Here is a 25,679-nt window from a genome sequence, read left to right on the forward strand (position 1 = left end):
TTTTCTGCAGTCTGTGGATGGTATGTATCAAAATCTTAAGAACTGTGGGCTGTATCATTAAAGTCGGTCAGATATTTAACATCAGGCAGAACAGCAGAGCCATTCCAAGGGCCAAAACTAAGACTGCAACCAACAGTGTATCAGACTCTACTGAAAGGTAAGAAAAAAAACCCTTTCTAATATCTCCAAGTAAGGGCATAGCACAAAACACTTCTCTTCCTCCTCCAGTCCCTTTGATAACACTCATTTACTGAGTCAGACTGCAGCTGAGAAAGAAGGTAGGAAGGATAGCTGACAAACTACAGAAACACTGCAAGAGCTGAGACGAGAGGGCTGAAGTGCACACATATCTCCAGACGTGCTCTCTTACCATTGCAAATCGTGCTTATAAATTGCTCCTTTTACGTCTTTGCTGCTGTAACATGTAGCACGCAGTTTCCCACTGCTAACAGGATGCCATTTATGAGGCTATTTAGTAAAAAAAAATCTATTAGCATTTGAGCCTTCCTTTGAAATGTTAAACATGCATCCTTTAGAGATAAGTAACTTGTTTATATTCTCACATTCTGTTTTTTTTTTTTTTCCCTTAGTGGCTACTTAGTTTAATGACATATTTGTCCCCAAATATTATTTTAAGTAATCCCAGGGGAAGTGGCTTGCATGGAATAATTGAACGATAAATTAACAGGTAGCTTCTCAGCTAAAGGAGGTGAAATGTTCCCTTTGTGGGATATGTTGTTTGACATTTTAGAAATTATTTTTGGAAACAAATATTTCACAGTAGAGAGGGGCCAAATAAAAACAATTTTATATTGAAAACTTCATCTAGCTAAAACAAGGGAGTGCCACAGAGAATCACCAGAGAAAATTATTGGACTTTTAGGATATTTGTGTTTTCTCCAGAAAACTAAGAAAATTATTTTTGAAAAACTGTAAAATAGCTGTGGGTTTGCATGTGTGTCAAATTCTGTTGATGCAAGGTGATAAACAAAATAGAAGTTATTAGATAATTTTGTAAGATGTTATTTGTGTTCACTAATAAGTTCAAGAATCTTCTGTTAGAAATCAATTGCTGGTGTTGGGATCTTAGGCCATAATATTCAAATACAGACCACAGAGCTTAAGTGTGTAAAAGTTATTTAGTTACTTACATGGTCTGATCTTTACTGGTGCCATACTCAAAGTTGTCACTGGCCTCTGGAGGAACCTTGTAATGGCTCATCATCTTTGGAAATGAGACCATATAAAACTGGATTGTAAAGTCAAACATAAGTCATGTTGATTGAAAAGCAAAGAGATTTCCAAGCCTAATATTTTGTTTAATATGTCAATCATTAAAAATAACAATAACCTCTGTATTTAGCTTTTGGAGGCATTTGCACTTACTTTGCACAAAGCAATTGCCTTCAGTAAATTAACTAGTATGAACAGTACTTGCTAAAGGAGTTAACCTTGTGTATGCTTGCTGAAAAGCTGGTCTGAATCTTTTCCAACACTTTCCTTGTGTTAAATGAACTATTGGCTGTTGACAGGGGCTGTTGTTGCTCAGGTATATAGTTCTGTTAGGGTCAATGAATAATCCAGAGAACCACTACTCATTAATCTGGACATGGGTTTAGAGTCTGCTCCTAAATAAGGATGTTCAAAGATTTAAGGAAAACAAGTCTATAAACAAAAATAATTTAAAAAGAAAAAATTTAAACATGTAAAATAACAGTACACTCATTAAAACTACAGGTGTTGCAAATAGAAGCAATTCTATTGAATTCTGAAGAACTGATGTCCCAGAATGCTGATCTTCAAAGCCACATGGATTTTGACTATACACTTCCTATTAACTTTGATGTGAAAACCTCTGATGATGATTATTACTACTTTCTTTTTGTTCAAATGATTCACCTATTTTTTTAACTGAAGAGTTACTTTATCTTAAATATACTTCTCTGGAAAACTTGTAACACTAGCCCTCCATCAGCAAATATCTGAGTTAATTACAGACAAGACAAAACATTAGAAGCTACAACTTCTCAGTTGACTGATCTGACTCAGTCGATCTGAATTTTGAGAGCTCTGAAAGGATGTGTTGCGGGGGCATAAGTAGATCCATGCCTGCATGGTTGCATCCAAGGGTCTAGTTCAGCCCATAGCATAAGAAATAACTGAGTTACACCAGCTTGCTCAAAGCCTCATCATGTCATTCTTGTACTTGCTGAATTGCAGAGGTCCTTCAGTTATAGCTCCTTTATTCTAATGAACTCCCAAAATAAGCAATAGTCAAAGTCAGTTGGGTTAAAAATGGGGGAATTACACAATATATTTGCAACTAAGGGCCAATAAAGTCGTCATTATTTTGTTTATAACTGAACAAATTTGAGTGTCTGGTAAATATTACTTTAAAACATTACTGCTGTCTTGCTATCTAGATGCAGACTTGTACTCTCACGCATATTTTTGCATATGTATATGTACATGCCCTTTTACAAGGAAACAAATTCAGATATATTGCTGTGCAGCGCCTGCATTAACACAATTAGCTCCAGGCTGCAGGGGAGAATGTAGTAATGCTCTAAGATTGATCTAACCTTTTATTAGCTATCTGAAAATTAAAAGTCCACCCTGAGCTAATCACATGGATTGGGATTCTGATCCTAGCTTCATCTGTTTCTAGTTTCAGATCCATAAATTCCTTCCATGGTCACTGGCCATTTCCAAGGATAATTGATGCCAACTATCTTACACATCTCTCTAAGTCTGTCTCTGTAGGTGCCCAAACATCTGTGTAGATTGCAGAGGCAAGTACATGACTAGCTGGACTAATGTTTTGGATGACTGAAATTAATGAAGTGAATCCTACCCATCCGAGTTAGCTATTGCTATGTAGGCGGTCTGTGTGTTTCATCTGGAAAATGAATGTTGGAATAAACATCTCCCTTATAAGGTCACAGAACTTAAAAATACAGTAAAATGAAGATCCTTTGCTGAGTTTTCTGGTTAAAGGCAGTATGAAGTTTAAACAGTTGACTAATAGTGCCTTAAGCACCGGGCAGATGTTATTAATAAGCATATAATAATAAGAAGAACTATAAAAGCATATATAAATAAATTTTTAAAACCTCAAAGGCTCACCTCTGCTGCTAAAAATAATAATTTAATGTTATATGTTCTACATTTTGTGAAGCAAAGGAAATTATTGTAAAAAAATGCATTCAGCTGGGAGTGAAGAAAGTGAGACTAGATATAATTATCTTGGCCCAGAGTCCAAACCATTGACTTTAAATTGGTAATTAGGATTTTTTTTTGGCCTGAGAATGTTACATTCCTGACAAAGAAAACAGCAGCATGAATTTCCTTATTTAAAGTCTCAACCTTTGTTTGATGCGATTACATTAATGCACAGTTTGTAGCAAAATTGCCACCTGTGCAGAAAAGAATAATCATGAAAGGCAAGTGAAGAAAGAAATGTATCCTTGTTAATCCGGCATTGTCTCTACCAGTGCTTCTTAGATATCAGGGTACAAATAAATTAGATATGGCCATTCACTTCACTTGTTCATGCTTTTGGGGATAGTTAAGACATTTAGAAGTTCAGTACTGCCTATTCGGCAACTGATGCCAAGCTTTTTAAATTAAAAACATCTATTGATGTACAAAAGCTTTTATTCTATTCTTCCACCAAAAAGAGAGAGATAGCAGCACATGAGTCTTACACTGATTGAATTTTTGCTTGGAACTTGGAAACTTGGGGAAATAGTGGGTCATACTTACATGAAATCTGCCTCTATCATGAAACAAGAAAAACTTTTTTATTTTTTCACATCCAGCCTGGATTAAAGTCAGAACACAGATTAGTTTGGATAGACGGCACCTTCTGTATTTCTTCTTCCTTAGAAAAAAATGACTAACTCTACCTGGATCTACCTGGATTCTTTAGTAAACTTTGTTTTTGAGGTTAAAAAATGCAAGATTAAATAGCAAGAAAGCAGTAACATTTTAAAGTAATATTTAAACATACACTCTTTTTTTTTCAGCTGTAAACAAAATATAAAGGACTTTATTTGGCCCTTAATTGAAATTATGGTCTGTAACCCCCCATTTTAACCCCCAAAACCTTCTTTTTCATCAGGAAAGAAATAGAGACAGAGAAAGAAAGAAAAGAGGAAGACAGGAAAAGAAAGAGAAGAGAAAGAAAGGAATAAAAGAAAAAGTAAGAAAGAAGAACAAAGAAAGAAGGAAGAAAAAGTAAGGAAGAAAGGAAAAAGAAAACAAGAAAGTTAAGAAGGAAGGAAGAAATGAAGGAAGGAAGGAAAAGATTTTTTTTCAAAAATGTCTAATAGTAATAGAATATACCCCTGTTTTATCAATCTGCAACATTGCCTGCAATGGGCCCCAACTTTCTTAACATACACTGGCATAAAGTGCTTCCCAAAATATCATCTATTTTAAAATTGTTACCTTCTTCTCTGTTCTCCAATGAAACTTGCTGTTAAAGATGAAAGTCAACAACATCTATATGCTTCCCATGAGTCTATTTTCTTATTTTGCCTTTAAAAAAATGTCACTTGGTTTTCCTCTTAACATAGTAACATTTTTGAAAATGCATATTAAAATGTATACTTTAGTGTCTGAATCGAATGCTAAAATATTGATAGAAGTGTTTTCTGTTGGTAAACACAAAGGAAAAAATCCTTGCTAGGTAGTGACATTGCTGGAAAATTTTTTAATATGTGTTTGACTTTATTCATTTTGCTGACAGTGACTATTTTTTATTTATGACTAGTGACTAATTTTTATTTAGGGCTTGCTTTTCTTTACACTGGCTCAGGAATTAGGAATTTCCCTAATTAATGTGTAATCCCTTTGGTTACTGCATATTGGCTGCTTCACAAGTAAGTACAATTTGGTTTATGCTGCATTGATCTAACAGTCTAATCTGTTTGACGCTGTAGATACAGTCACTCCTCTGTATGTACTGGTCAACAGGAAGCAAAACTGAGCAAACACCACCCAGTGGGCATCAGTCGGTGATTTCTCTTTACTTCGCTTGGTGTTTTTTTCAGTTTCAGCTCCACCATAAAAACTAGTGGAAATTTCCCTGCTCATGTATGTATTTTATATTGGAGTCTCACCGAAAAAACTCAGAACCATCAGGGTTCTGCACCTGAACTCTGTGAGTCTGTGGAACAGTGCTAAACCAGCTACTGGCTCATAATGGTTTTACTAAAAACATCCAACCTCTAGTACCAATTTGACCAACAGAGAAACTTTTTGCATGTGTTAGGATTCGTATTGCAGCCTTGTGCTCTTCCTAGTCTCTCGCATCTCTCCATCATGATGGGATGGGTGAGCTGGTGCCACATCAGCCCTCACTTTGGGGCCACAAGGTTGCGTTTGGCACTCTGTGCTATTCTTCGATATCAAAAATGGTTCTGCACAAAGCAGAAACCAAGAGGCAAGTCTCCAGCACCCTTTCCTACAGTCGAGGTTCCACTGGGCTCTATGAACTGATTACCAGCAAGGAGCAGAGTGTGAATGCACAGAAAGAGCTAACTCCTGGGAATTCTGTATCCATGATTATTCAGGGGCAACTTAAGACATGCCCACTTTTGTTAGGATCCTGCTTATTATGGGCAATCTATCCGTGCAGAGTTGCATAGCTACCAGATCACAACAGCACACATTTTAATTCTCTCTTAGTGCTGCCCTATTCAGGTGAAACTACCTTGGGATGTTGGCTTAAACGAAATGAAGAGAAGCTGTTTTGTTTCCCCTTTTCCCAAATTTTCTGGAGGGGGGGGAAGGGGAAGAGAGGGAGAGGTGGATTGTTGAAAGGGTTGAGCAAGAGAAGGGAAAAAAAGATCAACTTGCAGGAGGCAGGCTTTAGAAAAACTATGAATCAAAGAGGATCTCTACAACAGAAGGGCTGATCAGGGAATGGTGCTTCACAACTGGGTATTTAGTCCTACACTTAGGTCAAAGCCAGATGACCAGGGAGAATGAACAACGAATTATGGGAGAAAGATCCCTCAAGGATATACTTAGACAAATTGATGGGGAAACTGAGACAGGAAAAGATGTGTGAGGTTAGGTGCTGCCATCCACTTAAACTTTTCCCTTTGCTTAAGAGTAGGTGAATCCAATGGGAAGTTACCAAGCAGAGCAGCATGGAGGAGTGCCCTCTTGGAGAGAGCTCCAGAAGTACTGAGTGGAAAAAAATGGTGTAATCATGGCATAACACTGACTTAGGTCAGTGCTAAGCTGTGCAGAGGCAGTAACAGAGCACTAGCTCCTGAAGAAGCAACCTTCTCATTGCCTCCTTTATTGCTAGAGCATTGTCTTCTTCTGCAGCCGGTGAATAAGATGGCAGAAGGCCAGCTCATTTAAGTATTGTGTATTTTGTAATTCATTCTTTAAATCATTTTTTCATGAGGTCTTGAAGGCTTTTCCTCCTGCTGTACTATACCTGTTTGCAAGCAACTCCTCTCCAGTTTCTAATTTTGAATATTTATTAGAAATGCTTTTTACATCAACTGGCAATGTGACAATAGAACAATCCTATCTACAATAGAAGCAAATGTTCTTTTCAAAAGCATTATGGAAAAACAAAAGGGAAATAAGCATTAAAATCAAGCACTTAAAAATATGATACAGTGCCCTTGATGTGTCCTTCCATCATCTTTAGATGATGTGAGACAGTTGTTAAGAAAAATAATCATATTCCTAGGCAGGTCACTACAACCTCTTGGGACCAGTTCAGTAAATTTACATATATTTCATAATAATTTTTCTCCCTTGCACTGTCTGTTGTTATACGAGTTTTAATACTAATGCTCAAAATTGCTACCTCTGTTATTCCCATTGCACTGCCGTGCATTAACTGATGGCTGCTCTTTCATGAGCCAAATATCAGCATTATGCTCAAGGACAAATGAATTCTCTCTTTTCTATCTTATATTACTTTTTTAAAAAAAAGACAAAATTGAGTTTCAGAGACAACATGTTGTTTCAGTAAAGCCTCGTCTCCGAGTTGTAGTATAGCTGAATGAAACAACCCCATTTGTTCTCTGATAGGGACTTCTTCTCTGATAGGGACAGATAGTATTATGGCTTTGCCAGCTCCACATGCTAAGAAAGTGTGGGTTAAGTCTATCCTCAACATCCAAAACAATGCTTAAAAATTTAAACATAATTATTTTTATTTGCCTCGTGGGATTTGAATTTGAACGTATACTTGTATATTATTTTCAAACTATTCTTTACAGCCAAGAGTCCTTTTTGTCTTTTTAGCTTAAAATTGGAATTTGTTTGGAATTGTTTTCATTCCTGGTCTCCAAGTGTTGAGGTTTAAGAAAAAACAGCGAAGGGAGGAAGGCTCCAGATAACTTACAGGAGCTGGCAACACATATACCAGAAAGCCACAGAAGATGTAACATGTGTTCCTATACCACAAAATAAAACTGTGGCACTAAGCAAATTATGTAAAATTTAAAGAATAAAGAATAAAGATCTATTGCTAGTGATCTAAAAGGAAGAGTACAAACATTCAAAGTGCCATAGTTTGATTGTTTAATTTAATAAAAGCAGTAAGAAATATGTTTCTCATTTAACTGCCTTTTGCTATTCATACAGGCTAATTCTTACTCTGCCAGTGCCTTGCTTCTTCCATTACAAGATGTATTTTCATTATTATTGACATATTATATTAAACAGTGAGTTTCTGATGTTAATATTCAGAAAGTTGTGGTTTCTAGGAATTTTCTTTAAAGAAAAAAAGATGAAGTTTTCTTTTTAATTAAACTGTTGTTTTTGATATGAATAGATGTCGTATACTACCGCCATTATTCAAGGTGTAATATTTTCATAGACGTTTATAGTATTATTCAATAAGAATTCCTATAGCTGTATTTATATGACTTTCTAACAGGGACATTGCATAATGGTAGTGAGGAAGCTTTGAGGTGCTTCTACAGCTTCCCATTATTCTGTGAAGAAATGAGACAACTATCTTTAATTTTTGCATTATATAGTCTTATTTCTGTAATAATCTACTGCAACAATCTAATGCTCTCTTTCCTTCTATAATGTTTGTTGCCGGTGCTTGAGCTGTCTTCCCATTAAGGGGGCTACAACGGATGAATCAACGTTACTGGAGAAATCTAAGCAGCTCTCACTGAGAAGCCATGGCAAAGGCGGAGTGGGTACAACCTCTTGCTCCGAACACAGAGGCCCAGGTTCAAGTCTTACGTCCCGCAGTGGTGAGGGTTGTCCCTAAGCAACCCAGTGCGGAAAGGGGATAATCTGGATCAGGCAACTCAAGGTAGCTGGAAAGGCGACTACCACTGTCACTTCCTCATGCATCACTGACTATGCAGCAGATGCTGCTCACCTTAACCATACCCATTTGCCTGGTGAACTGGACCTACTTCCGAGTAATGAGCCAGGTTCTGATTAGTGCCTTTGAATTGCGTTAAAGGTTTGAAATGTGAACCTTGACTGTGAACTTTGTTGTATGTAGAAATTTGCCCTGTGCAATTGACTAAAATCAATCAAAAATATTCAGAACTTCACATGTTTAAAGTTGGACAAAAATGGCAAGGTATTTCACCATGCTTTCCTTTTTCTTCTCCACTTCTTTTCTTTTTGGCTACTACGGCAATATGTATTGAAGCAGGGATCTGAAAGAAGAGTTATGGTTTGCTCAGAAAAAAATATGGAATGATCATTACCTATGTGATTCAATATTTACTCAAAGTAAATCCAACAGGATAAGTATCTCCAAAAGTGCTTCTGTTCACCTTAATATAAATATCTAAGATAAGTGGGACAAATTGCCCTCTAGAAATATCATTCTTTTTCTACTGCTTATTGAAGGACCCAGATCACTAGGTTAGATTATGGGCCTAATTTCTAGCAGGCTGAAATCAAATCAATAGAAGTAGAATTAAGTCAGATGGTTGTGTAATAAAGATCATCTCTTTCAAGTCACACTGTATTTGGTATGACATTGACACCTCAAGAAGAAGCCTTGAGTTCAGCTAAATGATGGAAAAACAGTTCTTCCTTAAGCCTAAAAGAGATAAACACTAATCTCTAAACGATTTTTGCTTTCAAATAGACTAAAAAGTATCCAGACAGTCTGTGTTCTATAAGGCTTCAATAATTGATGTAAGTACATTTAATTGTCCTAGTGCCTCTGTTTTATCTGTTTTTCTCATCATTTTACTTGAAAATCATCTTAATGGAGGATTGGGCAGAAAAATATATTTGGCAAAAAACTGTAGATTGGCAGAGAACTGTTATCTTGACAGACAGAAAAACTGAGGGAAATGTAACACGGGACTGTCAGCTCCTGCAGCCCATTCACCAGGATTATTACCATTAGAAAGTCTACTTTCTGAAACAGCAGTGAAGGAAATAGAATTGAAAGGTAAATATCTTAATCTAAAAGGAACAAAAGACTTCAGATGCCATTAAGGAAGCTATGTGTTAAGAAAGATAAAAAAAAATCCTACTTTTATGACTTAAAGCGTGAGTTATCACCAGGTAGATTCTACCTTAATTTTAAGAGAGAATCCAGAGAATTAAGACAGAACCTTATGAGTGCCTTGAACCTCCTCAGAAAGTCATAGTTTAGAATGCTGTTGAATTTCTTGGCTTTTATATGCCTGTTTAGACACTGAAGAAAGCCTCAGTGTGGGAAAGATCATGCAGATCTTCTGCCAGTACAGCTCCACTACCTTAGAAATCTTCCATGTTTTTCTAGATGCATTCCTTCCTCTTAGTTAAACTATGAGAGAGTATTGACCTGTATCCAAATAGATATGAATGAACCTTGAAGGAGAGCAAGAATAATCCCCTATAAGTTCAGTTTTCTACCAAGTATCATTCTGGATACCTGTTTCTTGGTCTCTGTTTCTTAGTGTCTGCTGCAGGAGCTTTAGGTGGATTCAAGGGATGTATCTGCTCTTAGAAAATCTGAATATATTTCCCAGATCTGCCATTGATTTCTCTGTGAACATGAGCAAACCACCTAGAAGCTGAGGTTCAGATTCAGTAACTTTACATAACGTCAGAGCTCAGTTCTGAATACTTCAGGTCAGTTTAACTATGTAGGACTCACTAATCATTCTGTCCCCATTGTGATGATAGGTAAATATTTATGGGGTTCCTGTATGCTTTAATCCTTAAGAAGACTAAAAGACTTCCAAAAGACTTTTGTTTACCGTCCATCAGTAAAAAAGGCCAAACATTTATCTGGTAATAGTGTGGATCATGCAGTCTGGCTCTTTTTCATAGCAAATGAACCCTAACAAATGCGAAACTGACCTACAATAGAACATTTCTTCACTGTATAAGTTAAAATTCTGAGGTGTGTTTTTGTTTTGACATCAATAAGGCACTGCAGTTCTCTGTAACTGATGATAAATATAATAAATATTCAAAAGAGATATCTCATTTAATTTTTCCAGCCTTTTCTTTTCCTTTTATGTTTGATTCAAAATTAATATCTTTTCTGGACCTTATCCTAGGAATAGCTGTAACACTTAGCCAAGTAGCCAAAGAGAAAGTTCAAAATTATTAATTGTTTATGCTAGATTTCATTAAGTTTTTAGAAGACACAACAGAATTCATCCAATCTAAGCACATAGATCTAAATGCACTCTTTCTAATTCAAAATTTTTTTTTGGTGCAGAAAATGACATATCAGCATATACTTACTGTTTATGTAGGGCTTCTTCAGAATCCTAAACAGCTATGACTAGTATTATTATATTATTTTTAGATTACAGTAACAAGAAGGATAACTACTTGACATCGATATGGGAAAATTATTGATCCTCAATCAAAATAGAATATTGCTCATTAATTTTAATAAGTGTATAGATGTCCTGTATTTCCTTTTGAACTTATTTTTAGAATAAAGACTTATGTGATTGTACTATCTCATCATGATATGCTTGTCTGACACATCTGCTCTTGAACTTCTAATAACTTTTGAATCTGTTGACTGATTTCAAGCTAATTTGGCAACAAGGTGGAAATTATGAAAGAAATTCTTAAAGAACTTCATTAAAATCTGGCCATGTAGAAGAGGGAAAACAGTATGCAACCTAATGAGGGGAAAATTATGACATGAACTTATATTTGATTAGGTACCAAAGAATTAAACGAGGAAAGAGCCTTATACGTCCCCTGCTGCATGGAAGGGTTCAGTGGAAATTTGTACCTTTTTTGATTGCTAATTCGATTAATGATGATAATGACGAGAAGATAAACAGTTGATTACTCCCAGTGCTCCTGGAACTATGTGTTTGTTTACTCAAGTCTGTATGTGCTTAAACTTGAATAAGGGAGCTGCAAAGTCAGGGGAAACTCATTCCAGTTAGCCTAGCTCGAGATCCCCTAAGGCACACGGTCTTTGTGTCAACTATTTCCTGCAGAATCAAAGATCTCTCTTGATCAAAGTCAGTGGTGTTTATGAATTATTCTTGCTCAAAAAGGTGTTTTTTTCTTAATCTAGACCTTATTAGAAGTGCTGAAATTAAATGCAAAGAGCTTTAAAGACTTTTAAATTATGAGGATTCTATTCACTTCCACACGTGAGTCAAATGTGCAGAATCCAATGGCCTGAGATGTACAGTGAATCTGGCTCCATTATTTTGCTATCATCTCCTCTAGCTTTAAGTTTTATGAATTTAGTACTTAAAAGTGGCAGTTCCTGTGTCTTTTAAGTTACTAGTACAGAACTTGTAAATGAACTCCATTCTTTTCTGACTGCAGAAGACTAAAGAAGGCAATTACTCCTAGATCCGTAACGTTTAATTTACTAAGCAAAGAGCTTCCAACCAGCTATCCATCTGGTTATGAACAAATATAGGAAGATAATTAAAATGACCTCGGTACCTGCGATGTGAGCAAGGTAGCACCTGTGTGCATTTGCAATGAAGATTAATGACTCTTTAATATATAAAAGAAAAAGCAGGCTGTTGTAGTTGAATTACCAGGGGTTAAAATATCCAAAATTGAGGTTGAAGAGTATTTTTAATAGTGCAACAGGCAAAGTCTTCTTACATTAATTCAACCTGAATGAATATGGTTGTTTGTAGATAATGTATGCCAATTCCAACAAACACATCCATTTTTCCTTCTTGATTCATCCCTGCTTCATCTAGCAAGTAAAATGTAAAAATATTTTTGAAATTTTCAGAATATCTTGCCTCATTTTCCTTGCTTACTATACTGAAAAGCTGGTAGTTTATACTAGTAACCCAAAACCATCAGCCAATCTGTATTTATTGAAAAGGAGTAGAATTAAATGCCTCAGATGTTTACAATGAGCTGAGAAGAACAAGGGAGGAATTGATAACAGTGTTTCCCCCTCCCTTAATTAAAGGTCTACAAACCCATACAAGTAATTATAATAAAAACCTACATTTCATGGATTTGGCTCATTAACATTTTTTAAATTAGATCTTGGTAGTATATACACATTATTATATATACAACAAGTCTTAGTTCTAAAAACTATTCATATATACTTCTATATTTTCTTATATATTGTTTAAGTATATATATTTTTCACCAAATAGACCTATTTTTTTTACAATGGCAAATTCACTGTAACACATACATATCTGAAGCACTTTGGGCCACCTTTAATATTGTAATTAGAGCACAGATGTTGAATTACCTTACAATGTATTCCTTGCTTTTATGATAGTTAGTGGGCGTTCTTCTGTTTCTCTCTCAGACTACATCGCCCCTGCAGAGGGAAGAATATTGCTTATCCCATAATAATCTTTGGTGGGGCCAATTATGTACAAAAAACTCCAAAGGACCATTTTAGGTTAGTGGAGACGGTTTTGTGGTAATTTATAAAGAACTTGTAAAAAAAAAAGAGCTGAAGCAGTTGGAGGAAGGATCAATGTTTTTGCTCATAGCTTCACTAGCAGTAGTAAGAGTAGACTTAATAAGCAATATAGAGACTGGGTTTTTCAGAAGCATTCAGCTCTTTCATGCTATTACCCAACAAACATGAAACATGTATAGTGAAAAACAGAACAAAAGACATGAGTGTGATTAGCAAGAAAGAAAAGCAGCTCTTTAAGTAGGTGACTCATATGACAGGAAATGATATAATTAACAGGAATAGAGTCCCAAACTGAGGAAAGTGGAAAAACTGTTTAATTAGGTCATCTTAAACCAAAAATGTCTCCATAGAGATAGTGCATTTATCAGAAAGAAAAAAGCTGTACAAATTACAGAGGCGAAAACCATATTATCATATGTGTAATTTTACAAACATTAAGATTTGGTAAAAGCTTCGTAACTTTGGACAGGGCTTTCACAGGACTTGTGCATCCAAGCTTTGTGAGACATTTGTCAAAGGAACAGATTAAACCCTAAAGAATAACATCTAAACAGCTTGTGTAAGTGAAATGTTCAGAGACAAGGGCAGAATGAATATGGAAACTTAAGATAAAGAAATTCACAGAATAGGATAGAGGCTGAATGCTGAGGATTGCAGGCAACTTAGAACAACATGCCTTCTGCAGAAGGTAATATGGTAGTCTGAATAGAAAAAACTAACTTGTGGGCAAAAATGCCGGAGGCAAGCCAGAGAAAACCTTTTTCTACCCAATTGCACAGCTCCTTCAGGAGGAAAATAGTAATCAGGGAGGTCAAAACTGCAAGCTGAAAGAAGGCTTCTTGTAATATGATTTGCATACCGCTTGGCAGACAGCAGCTGCTATGCTTGTAGTGACGCAAAAAAAAAAAAAAAAAAAAAAAAAAAAAGGAAGAGGAAGAAGTGTCACAGATGTTGACTTGTGTTAAAAAGTTTTCTCACTGAGGAAAAATAGGAAAATAGTGAAAAAATTGGAAGCAGTTCTTATTCTGATGTAAATATTTCTTCTTCTGATGAATGCAATGAAAGAGCAAATGAAAAAAGTGAAAAAAGAAGCTTTTAAGAAGCAGAAGTTTGGGGCAGAGAACAAGGAATAGACATGGAAAAACAGTCAAGCACCATTATATCTGAAATTCTGGAAAATAAGTTCAGGAACTACTGACTTGGAAAGGAACAATTTCATCTAACTGTTGCCATGATGAGAAAACTCAAATTAGTATAAAAGGAATTATATAGGAGGCAAATATTAGGCTAAGATCCCATGTGCTTCACAGTAAAGGAAGGTTACTCTACACATTCCTTGGCAGCAGTGTTTCTGTCTCCTTTATATTCTGCACAGAGCCCAGTGTGACTCTTCATGCTTAACAAATGGTTTGTAACACAGGTAGTATGGCAGGATAATGCTCAGATGATTCAACACAGATTTTTCCTTCTAAGGACATTTTTTACAAGAGGTGAGCAACCAAAGAGATAATTTCATGAGTGATAGACTTTAATTTTGCTTCTCCAGGGAGAAGAGAAATGTCACTTCCAAATGGAAGAACTGAAACTTCACTTGAAACGAGATGGAGGGAAATCAGCTAGAGGAATGAAAACAAGTTACTGCTTTGGATCAATGTCTTTAGCCAAGTATACCATTTTGTACATATAATGCACTCAGAGATACACATTTTAAAAGTTTATTAGTTTTGTGTTTCAAACACAAACTGAAAACTCTGAGAGCATGAGGTTTTAAGAAAGTCATTGATTTCGTTTTTTTTTCCCTAAAGTAGAAGAGTCCTCTCACAAATTCCACAAATTTGCAATGTGTGTGGGTTTGTATTTAATGGCAATTGCTAACAGTTTTGTTCATCATTCATTCCATTATATATCTTTTTGTTTTTCCACAAATTAAATTATAGTTCATAATTCTGTCTCTGAATTAGCTTCCCATGGAGATCTTTATTATAACAAATGTGGTTGCTATAACTAATTTTAACAATTTAGTTTATAAATTGGTAGAAAGTACTTTATGTTTTTCTCTTAGTGAACAGAATTTATTTTCAAAGGAGGTTTAAATGTATTATATGTACTGCATGCTGACTGGTTGATAAATTTTTGCACATCTGCCATTACTGTACATTAAGCATGTAATAATGCAGCAAGTAAGAATGTTAGCAGAAGACCCTGAATGTGAATTTCGAAGAAATAACAATGGAGAGAGAGGAAAAAAAAATAAAACAAAACAAAACTTAGAACTAGAATTATGGTGGTATGTTAGGGTACATGGAAAGGAAATTTTAATAAATATTGAGATTTCAAGGCAAAACTGCTGCCAGAAATGTTGAAAAAGTGACATCTTAGGGGATAGAGTGTTTTCCCTGCAGGCAGTTCTGGCTGATCCTGCAAGTACATTATTTATATAAAGACTCATGTATCTGCATTACCGACTACTGTTTAAGATTAGCAACTACTAACGGGGATGTTGTTTATTTTCTCTGTCTTAAGCTTATCTTGAAGCTGTCAGGGAGCAGTGGGGCAGCTCCCGGGGGGCGGGGAACCGCGGGCCGTGGTGCCCGCGGCAAGGCGCAGTCCCTGGGGAACCCGCGCGAGGAGAGCCGCGCAGAATCGCGCAGGGTCGCGCAGGGCAGCGCAGAGCCGCGCAGAGTCGCGCAGAGCCGCACAGGGCCGCGCAGAGTAGCGCAGGGCGGCGCAGCGCGGCCGGGGCTGCTCCGGGCACTGGGACCCGGACCGCGCCGCGGCAGGGAGAGCCGGCAGAGCCTTAGGCTCCCGCGGGGTCCTGGCATAAGCCATCTCTTTCTCTTTTCCTTCTTCACTTCTTTCTTTTCTAGTTTTCCCAGTAGAGGCTTTGGTTTCTTTTCTTTTATACCTATATCACAGATAATACTCTTTTTTTTTTTCTTTTTTTTTCTTTTTTTTTTCTTTTTGGTGCTGAACTTCTGTGTTGACCAAAAGGAAAATCGGTATCATATATATATATTTAACTCATCAACTCATACTCCATTTCACAGGAACTTCCATTATGTATATTACCAACTTTTGGTCAAAAAATGCTCCGGAACATTATTTTTATAGTAGGTAGGATGCCTTATAAAGAGTCATCAGGCTTATACCCCTAGCCTTTTGCGAACAAAAGAGAAAGAAAACAACTCATGAACATGCCTGGGATCTGAACTTTCTATAGTCAAATTAATTTCAAATCTTAGTAATGCCTTTTCTGCATTATCTACTTCTTTACTCAGGTAATTGCTTGAGATACAATTGATCAGGATGAAACAAACCCATGGCTTTTAAATCATCAAATGTCCAAATTGATCTCCTAGAGAACAGAATTTATTCTGTTATTTTTTAATTTTTTTTATTCATGTATTATTTATTATTTTATTACTTATTTGTTCACATTTGTTGTTAGCTAACAAATTTGTCAATGCTAAAAGATAATTTTTAAGCATGGCTTTACCCAATACCACCTTGATCATACCAAGTTTCTAGTTTTATGAACTACAGTCTACATCAGCAGAATGCCCATATATCTAAGTGTCTTTACTCAAAATGCACATGAAATGATTCATGCCATTTGGACAAGAATATCCCAAACAATTCCATGAAATTCGTTAAGTAATACTGATTGGTATTCTTGCAAAGAGCACATTGTCATTACCTCAGCAAATTTTGCTGGTACCACCACAGAATATCAGTGGACTAGAACAGATTGCTGTTTGAGGAACTTCAACAAAGTTGTCATTGACATAATGTAAGCAGCCTGCATTAACCTTTATGTTTGGTCTGTGATGGAAAAGATCTTCTCAAGGCTCTCTGGCATGTAATGTGTGACAGTGTCCAAACTGAGTAGAAAAAAATCTGTCAGTCAAAATACATATAATTGGAAAAAAAAATCTTTTAGTGCAAATAATTCGTTGAGCTCACCCAATTTAAGATATTTTATTTCTTAGGTAAGTCCCAACAATAAAAGCTAGCAAATAGCTAGTTTGTCAAGAAATTAAAGTTATCATCTGTAAATCTGACAGGCCATGTGAGGGGAGGTTAGGTGTGGAATAGTTAATTACCACTCTATCATTCCCCATGATATTAAAAGTTCTTTTAAAGTCATCAGAATCATTGTCTTTCAGGAACCTCCTGTGCTTCCTCTCTGCTCTGAAGAAATAGTTCATTTCCGTTTTAGCCTATTTTGTTCAGTTAGGCTGCACAAAAAGTAGAACACCAGACAATAGAAACATTTTTCTTTTCAGGAATGAGCTCTCAGTGCATTTGAAGAGATCAGTGGCAGAGGGACCTATGAAGTTACTTTTGTTACACAATATGAACCTCTTCTTCCTGATTCTAGCATTCACTGTTTTTTATTTGGTTTCTAGTTCTCAGAAGTAGATTGAAAGACATCTGTACATGTAAGAGGGTCATATATAGTTACTCAAAAGAATTACTTCTTAAAATGTATTAATTGTAAAATTTTATCACTGTGTTACCAAATAGCTAAAATAGGAGCCACAAGCCAAACTAAAAGAAATATGTTACTTGACACAATATAGAAAAGTTAATTAAGAAATGCTACATGCTGAAGTTGAGAAGAAATATCCTAATGTCTTGTGCACCCTGAAAAAGGACAATTACCATGACAAATTTTTGAAGACATGCCCAGAAACAGCATTGTAAAGCACATAAGGAAAAAAAATTAATATCCCTCTCCTTTTCCCTTTCAAGTATCAAGGATTATTAAACAAAGAAATAAATGGCAAACTGCCTACCAGTACTGAAAATTCTCTCTCAATGTATAAATTTACAAAACTAACACATGCCAAATGAGTTATACAAGCAGTTGTCTGGCTAAATTTCTCATAACCTAAACTGACTCTTTTTCAAATTGCTTTCCAAATGGATATGATCTGGGGAGAAAACTAGATATTCTGCTCATGATTGATCAAAGTAATTTACTTATTGCTTTTATTATTATTAATTAAAGCTACTAAAATTTATAGCATGAAATGTCCTTGTTCTTGCTTTTAGATCCATATTACTTTAGCTTAAGGGCAAAAGAAAAATGTGATCCTTCTATTTCACTTCAATTACAGCAATATCTTTTCTGATTGACTGAGATACTGATTTTCCTATAGTTATTTGAAAGTAGCACATCTTATTTTATATATATATAAAAGTATAAATGTATATATATTTATACACATACACACACACACGCAGACACTTACACACACAAACTGAGGAGATTTTTAACAGTGAAGAGAGTATTTTTGCACCCAATTTCTATCGAGGATCAATAAAACCCAGGATACCTGAAATCCAGTTTGAATATTTGAAAACCTCCTCCATACAGATCATCTTCAGTTCTAACTAATATTCAACAGCATAATCCTGTAGGCAAGCTGGTAGAAAGAAAAAGATGCTCAGAGTCAGTTTGTGTTCTTGTGCTGCAAAACTCCTACACTAGACTAGAAAAGAAAAATGAAAGGAACCGTGTTCCGTTTGTTATATTTCTGCTTTTCCACACATAGTAGTAATGTCTTTATCACTGACGCCCTTTCTTTCAGCTTATCATCATTTTGTCCTAACTGCAGTAAAATTTCTTAAAATAATAACAGAAATCATGACATAATCATGACTATAAGGTCATAGTTCTCTTACCATTTTTGGAAGATGAGAGGAGAGGGAGGGAAATAATAGTGTTATACTAATTTAATTTATATTGCTAGGTAAATAGTAATCTATATTTATCCTAAGAAGAACCATTAGTAAAATTAAGAGAATACATAAGGAGTCAATCTATTATTATTTTTCATCTGTAAATCACTGTAATACAATTGTTAGTTGTCCTGCAACAACTGAGAAAATGTTTTTAGCTTTGTTTCTTTGATTCAGCTGAAGAGCTAATAGTTGTTCAGGAGCAACCTGCACAGGGTGGCACTTCTTATCTGATGTCTTCACTTACTACTCTCCTCTTGACAGTGCAACCTGGACATTTTTCTTCCCTAGGACAGCACTCCTCAGTGGCCCAAGATCGGTGTGGTTTGGATTATCTGTGTTCTTACAGTATTTTTCAGTCCTTCTGAATGCATGTGACCTTCTCCACCTGTCCAAAACCTTCAGCTACTACATGGCATCTACTCTTCTCCATGTTGTTCTTTTCTACCCTACACTCCCCTTTAGACGTCATTTTTTCCATCCTTGTTAATCTCTTCCTTCTGCAGTTCCTAACTTCTGCCTTCCTATCACTCCTCCCTATCTCTTCTCCCCTCTTTATGCCTTCTCTTATCTCCTTTCTCTAAGAACAACCTCAGTTCATGTCCCCTCACTTGTCTGGACACCTGTCCCTATACGTACAACCTGCCTATCTCTACTTCCTATATCTGCATACAAAACTGCTACCACCGCCAACCTACTGCTGTCATGCCTCAACTCATATTGATTTTTTTTTCACTTTAGATATCTCCACTTTTCTTACTATGTCTTTACTCCATTTCAAGCATGTACAAACTCTCATGATCTCTCCACTTCCTGGCTCTTGAATTTCCACCTGAATTTCTTCATCTGGCGCTGAATCTGCACTTGTTTTCCCTTGAGGAAAACAGTTTTTTTTTTAAACTACTTTTATCAGATTTTTTTTCCTATAGTTGCCAATATTTCTTCCCTTCTTCACATTTCTCCTCTTGCAGAACACCCGAGCCTTCTGCCTTCCTTTGCTCTAAGCTTCTGTGGACTAGACCAGATTGATCCCACATAATCTTAGCTGTGTAAGTTTGGCATGCAGACTGAGCTGTTCATTTTACTTTCTTATTCTGAAGTTAAGAAAGAAAGGCACTTTCAAAGAGGGATTCATGATGCTCATGTATGTCATAATGGGAGAAAGTCAGCTGTAGAGGTTATTACTTTTCTTTATTGACTCTCAAAAGGAGTTTCTCATAAGTAAATTAGATTACACAATTATTTTTAAATAGTTGAAATTATTTCCTCTGCTATATCTTCCGTTGTAATTTCTTCCCTGATTTTTTGGCTTACAGTCCCCCCCCCCCACACTTATTCCACACTATTCTGCATAAAATAGTATTTTTTAGTTCTAAATTAAGAATTTTAAAAGAATTCATGATTAATATATCATGACTCAAGTTCTGTCTCTGATAATATTTTTCTTATTTTATGATTATTGAAAACACCTGTGCTACCTCTGGCTTTTCACTACAGTTATTGGGCTGCTACTCAGAATTGTTGAAAAGTCTGTCTGTCCCATAAAGAGGATGATTCTAATTCAGCTCTCAACATAGGGTTGTTAAGCAGGGATAAAAAAAAATGTTTTTTGAACATTATTGAAAGGGGATGGACAAATAAGACTAGTAGGATAAAAGTTACAGTGGTTCATATTAAAGCAAAAAAAAAGCTGGTAACAATAAGATCAAATAAATAGCAAAAAGGTAAAATACATCTCAGCTTGATGAATATATTAGATGTCTCCATATTAGTGAAAAAAAAATGAAGTGTAAGCAATTAGAATTTAGAAATCTTATTATTTGATCAACAATATGACTTATTTGGCATAATACACACTTTGTGATCCAATGCACAAAACATACAATTCATAAGTTCAAAATATGCAATTAGTACAACATTAATACAAATAAATATACAATACATCTGAAATATTAAAATAAAATTATATAAATATGATGAAATTAACATTTTTATTAATGTGAAAGGACAACAAGGAAAAAGAGGGAAGCAGTGTTGTCATATAGCTCAAACACAGATACCTTCTCTGAAACCATCATATAGGTGGATCCGCTGAAAGCTTGTGCATAACACTAAAAGAGGGAATCAATGTCATATGAAGGCTGATGTGAACAATTGAACCAGGGAAAACAAAGTGGATATAAATTTCTGTAAAGAAGGAACAGAATCATCTGAATCAGAAGACTCGGTGGTTTACAGGGATATTAAAGGTGCATGTGATGGGAGAGTAGCTTTGAAACTCTTCAGCAGGTACATGGAATAGGCTGAGGATTTGACAGAGAGCATAAGAGGTGCAAACATAGAGTCTTTTTACATTTCCTCCTCCTCACTGCAGAGTTACTAATAAAGGCAGAATTCAGCTTGGGAGCAGTGATTCTGAAACACTGAGGTAGGAAGAAAAGGAGGGAAAAGAGTAAGAAAACCAGAGACTTAGGAAGAGAGATTTCAATAAACTTTGGGTAAGTAAATTCCTCCTAAAGCAAGTCCAAGGCAAAAATGAATAAAAGATAGCTGAGCAATTCTTAGGAAAGTAATACCAAGATCTCATAGTCTTAATAAGAAGCATAACTGTTTTTGAATGTCTGCAATCTGTTACTACTTAGATATAATACTGCAGTGTCCAGGAAGATATTCTCATCTGCCATGGGACAATATGGCATATTAACATGAATCACATTAAAAATGACAAGGTATTTTGGAACTACCTATGAATTAATACTTTTGTTCATTTTCCAGTATTTACAAATCTACTCTGCAATATTGTCAGCACAAATGACATTTTTTGGCATCTTGTGATTATCTAAAGAGTTTGCCTATCAACAAATGAATGGGAATCACACCACTTAATCACCATAATAGACATATCCAGCAAAGGATAGAGTATGCTGGCAAAGAAAAAGAGAGCAAATTTAACAGACTGATTTAGCTGAGAAGGAAATGAGGTTTTTCTCAGAGTTGTCTTACACTTTATGAGCAAAAGCACTTGAAGCAGATAAATGAATAGATCTTTAAATATAAGAAAAACGTGTGTGGACGTGCCTAGTCTGTTAATGGAAGAAATTAAGCATTTTGACCATAATCCACTGAAAGAGAACTGGGAGAGACATACATGCATTTTATAATAAACTAGAACAATTGAAAATAAATAATATATATAGTCTAATAAAAGTTTGTATTACTGCCAAGAAGTAAGTGTTCATGCCAAAAATGTTCTGGAGCACAGCTGCCAGAGAAAAGTTGAGAGCATTATGAAATAAACTAAATCTGTGCATGCAGGGGCCTTAGGGAAGGAAGAAATTTGTATATTTATTCTTAGCATTTCAGTATATCAAATCATTATGGTTATTTCATGCACAATAGGCAAGGCTGTGAGCATGCAACAAAGCATTCATGTTTAAGAGGAATATAGGTGCTTAAATTCAGGAAAAAGGCTCAGAAAATCCCTGTTTAACTTGAGGGTTTGAGGCAAACTGAACATCCAAAATTTGACATAAAATCTTCTGTATAGTGCCTGCTGTTGCCAGGTTAACTCAGGTGGCTCCTGACAAAGGTGGTTCAAGATGCACAGAGCTGATGTTCTGGCATTCGTCTTGAAAAAGGTGAAAGTGGGTTGCCATTGCTGCCATACAGCTTTCATGTAGCAATGTCCACTAGGAAGTTGAGGCCCTTTGGAGGCCTTCTTAGGCTCCCTCCTTCTAAAATAATAATCTGACCACCAAGTGATGGGAACTGGACAGTAAATTTATAGTTTTCCTAGACAACTGAGTACTCAAAAAGAGAAGACTTACAGAGACAGGAGGTGAGCTGGAAGCAGAAGATCGGAGACAAGGCACCGTGGCTGAGCATGGAGCAGCTGCCTCATGAGAAGAGACTGAAAAGCTGGGAGTCATGTCACAGCAGAGAAGTCTGAGGCGGGGGACAGACTGAGGTTTAAAGGCAGAAGGTGAGATGAACCTACAACTGTTGTTTACTAAATCCCACAATACTAGGACTAGTAGGTACTCAAAGACACTAGTAGGAGGTGAGTTTAGAATAGCCACAGGAAAGTACTTCTTTAGAAATCAAACTTTTGGATCTTCCTCCGATGGGAGGTTTTTCAGGCTTATCTGTGAAAAAGGATTCTGGATGCACCCTTCTCCTCATTCCTTCTTGTGAGTAATAAGTGCTCAGACTGCTGGTGAAACCTGATGCAGGAGCCAACCCTTCCTCTGTCTGGGCAGTGCGTGGCATCTTCAGCCCTTGCCTTGACATTACGAATTCAGCAACCAGCGGTGGGCTCTTGACTTTGAAGCATTACAGCACTATGCCACAGTGCCTGAAGGCTTTCGCTAACTATCTGCTTCTTTGCCTAGGAAGATTCACAAACAGACACATTAACTGTCGTTCAAGGAAAATAGTTGAGCATGTACAGTTTGTGCAGTGTTCGCAAGCTTCCTTGTGAAATAGGATGCAACAAATAGGCTCACGACCATGGGAAAGAGAGGTTCATCAGAAGTAAGTATGATGGGTAGCTTAATACGGATGGCAGCAGAAAGACTAGAAGAAGTGATTTGCAGGCTGGTCATCTCAACAGCGATACTTTCACAGATTATAGCACACAATTACAGCCTAAATCAATGTTCCTTTTTTTTCATCCCCATCTACCATTAATGAAGCATGAATTTCTGAGTGTAACACCAGCTGCTTTTAGAAGTGTGTTATGTTTAAGGTTAACTTTCTTTATGACTACTCCCTTTATCATAGTCTGTCTTGAAGAGGGAACAAAGCTCCAAAATTTTTTGGACAATAAGCAGGAGAGAAAAAGTCATTTCTAGAATCGTTTTTTGTTTTCACTATTGCTGATCCCAAACAGGCCTGTGTGTTTGTTTTACAGTGTAACTGTTTTCACAAGACAAGCATTTTTCCTTATTCTTCTATCTTTTACACAATTAATCATTGCTATTGTAGGTAAACATAATTTCAAGTTTTTCTATGACTGAGCAGCTTTAAAATAAGGTCAATAATAAATATAATAATAAAAATAATGACATGATAACAGTTCTTAGACAAAATCTGTATTGATTTCAATGGCTTAAGAAGGGCACAGCAAGGACTCAGATATTCTGCACAGTAAAGAAATAATTAAGTAATAATGAAAATAATAAAATTGAATCTAGTAGTTCTCTTCTGCAAAGCCATGGCTAGTAATATGGTGCTGGTTTACTTAATTTCCAGCTGCTAGATTTCACTAAAAGAAGCTAAAAATAAATTCAATACTTTCCTAAAATGACTTTCCTATGTAAGCAAGTGCTGCAGTTGCCATAGGGATGTTATAACATCACAAATTGGAAGCAGTTCACATAATGGTAAATAAGCACACTTATGGGCAAGTAGTCCATCTGAGTATGCCTTAGAGAAGTAATTTCTAAGACTATATTTTGGAGATGGAAGAAAAGGAAAATTGATTTAGGCTGTAATTGTGTAAATCATTGGATGTAGGTTTTTAAAAATATGGGAATCTGTGCAGATAAAAGGCACATACTGCCTATGTTGAGAACTGTAGTACCTAACCTGTAGGACCTACTGGTTTCAGTGAAAAAGGGATACAATTGTTGAAAATATCTGTAAGTTCTGTGAAACTGAAAACATATCACATTTTGCATTTACCATTTTTAATCTGAAGTGGAGCTGTCCAGCTTGTCCTTTTATATCTTCTCCTTTGTAAGATGGTAAGTGACTGAATTCTGGTATTTCTCTTCATCTATTTATTTATTTATTTTTGTCCTATACCACCATCTAATTATTTAAAAAATCAATACAGATAAATATAAAGATGACTAACAAGCCAATGGACTTCCTTTCCAGGGTTTCTTCATAATGTTCTACATCCTAAAATTTCAAAGGTCAGATGATATAAATAAACAATGACTCCACTGAAGTTGATACTACTGTCCTGATTTACAGCAAGTAGTAATCTAGTCCCGGCACTCAAGCTTTTCATTCTGTGCTCAACCCAGAATAGAAAGCAAATGGCTGGATAATAAATACCATGGAAAGAAGAAAAAAAACCCAAATTCTGTAAAGGAACAATTTACAGAAAAAGAGAAAAAGAAAAAAAAAAAGGGCCAGATTGTCTGTAGTTAAAATAGAATTCACTGAAATTCTGTAAAAAGATCATTTAAATACAAAATGTTATGATAATTTCTACCTTTTTTTTTTTTTTTTTCCTAGTATGTGGCTTTGGTGCATGTCTAAGGACTTTTTGTTCCAAGTCTGACAATTTTGCCAGTCTTACCAAGTCACTATCAGCTTGCTGCTATGAACCCAGTTTCAAAGGAGGCTCTTTCCCTGTGAGCTCTTTCCCATTTGTTGGATCACATACTCGGAATGAATAGCCTCCCACAAAACTTCCGTGCACCTGCTTCGGACCCATGTTCAATTGTTTCCCCAGGGAAATAGCTACAATGCAGGTTTCCCTTGGAATTGTGCCATGCCCCATCCACTTTGCAGTACACATATAGCTACCAGATGAGTAGTAGAGCTCAAGCTGATCAAAGCTGTTTTACACTCCCTCTGTGTACTCATTCCTGGCTGAGATTTAACCTATGCTGTCCTCATGGCTTCACCTTTACAATATTAGGCCCATATCAGTGGAAGAGTGCTTGAAAATATCATCCCAAAGTAGTGCTGTATGAGGATGTCGTATCAGATTTCTGGTTAACCTCTGGTGCATCTATCATCTTCCCTGATATGTCTCAGTTAAAATAATATTACTTGGGAGCAAGGGGCTGGGCAAGTGCAGAGGATGCAAACAAGCCATCCCCCTGTCTAGTGCTCAGAGCCTGGTGGTTAGGATGCTGTCTTGACAGCTGAATTTCTGAATGGTAATTGGTCAGATTATTCCTGTGGTGCTAGAATCCCACAGACTAGTTCTGAAGTTTGCAGTGAAATAGGATTTACCTGCCCAGAGTTAGACAAAAAAAAAGATGTAGTGTTATTCTAGTCAGGTGGATTCCCCTGTCAGTAGGGAGAAATAAAAATTACG

Source organism: Rhea pennata, chromosome 1 (genome assembly GCF_028389875.1).
Source record: "Rhea pennata isolate bPtePen1 chromosome 1, bPtePen1.pri, whole genome shotgun sequence".
Taxonomy (NCBI): Eukaryota; Metazoa; Chordata; class Aves; order Rheiformes; family Rheidae; genus Rhea; species Rhea pennata.